The following is a 1,064-nucleotide window of genomic DNA, read 5'->3' as shown; positions in this document are numbered from 1 at the left end:
GCATATTTTTGCAGCACATTCAAAATGTAAATAAATCATTCATTTCCTCCTTTTGCCATGTCTCTGGGGCTCTTCTGTGAGCTCATAACGGGATAGAGCTAAAATGTGAGAGTTTTTCTTTTCCTCTCTTATCCAGTGTGTATAACACTGTTATAAAAATACACTCATATGCATTAGAATTACAGAATGAGAAAAAAGTGGGTTACTGTCTAGACTCTGGATAATAATGTAGAATATCCAATAATTAAGTATAGATTGATTTTTTTTCAAATGTCCTGATAATCAAACATTATTATTATCAACATAGGGTACACTGTAAAAAAAACAATAATAAATAAAAAAAAAAAAAAATCGCAAAAAACTCACTCTTAGAAGAGATTGAACCTTTAGAGTTAAAAAAAATAACTAAGTTCTTTTAAGAATAAGTTCTATAAGTAACCCTTTGTTATTTGGTATACTGTTAGAAGTTCTTTTTAGAACCTCTATTGTGGCAAAAGGGTTGAAATTAGAACCTGGCCTGTTACCAAGGTTCCTTTTTGAACCTTTTCTGAGATGGACTAGATTTTCTGCTGTTTAGATGTTATAATTATTCTTTTTAATATTATTTTATTATCATAATTTTAGCCTACATTTACATTAGTCATATTTAAAGATTAATATAAAAAATTAAAATACACAAACAATTTGAGAGGTGGACACCACCATGTCATGAAATACGTGGTGGAGAACCCAAATGCAGGCAGGCAGTGATTAAGGGGTTAACAAAAGACTTTATTTAACAGAAAATAAACACAAAACAAAGACCCACGATGGGGTATAATAACACAACAGGATAATAACAGGACGTAGACTAACTGAGACTAAACTGAACTAAAACAACACTTGACATAAACTAAACTCAAACACTTACTGAGAATAGACAGGGCAATCCACACAGGAAATCGAACTTGGGAAAAACCAGCCAGGGTACATCAACACAGACCGCAGCAAGACACACCAAACACAATGACCGAACACAGGACAATGAAACATGAGGGTTTAAATAGGGAAGACAAACGAGAGAT

This window comes from Triplophysa rosa, linkage group LG6 (genome assembly GCF_024868665.1).
Source record: "Triplophysa rosa linkage group LG6, Trosa_1v2, whole genome shotgun sequence".
In the NCBI taxonomy this organism is placed as follows: Eukaryota; Metazoa; Chordata; class Actinopteri; order Cypriniformes; family Nemacheilidae; genus Triplophysa; species Triplophysa rosa.
The sequence above is the reverse complement of the archived record's forward strand: the minus strand, read 5'-3'. Positions refer to the sequence as shown.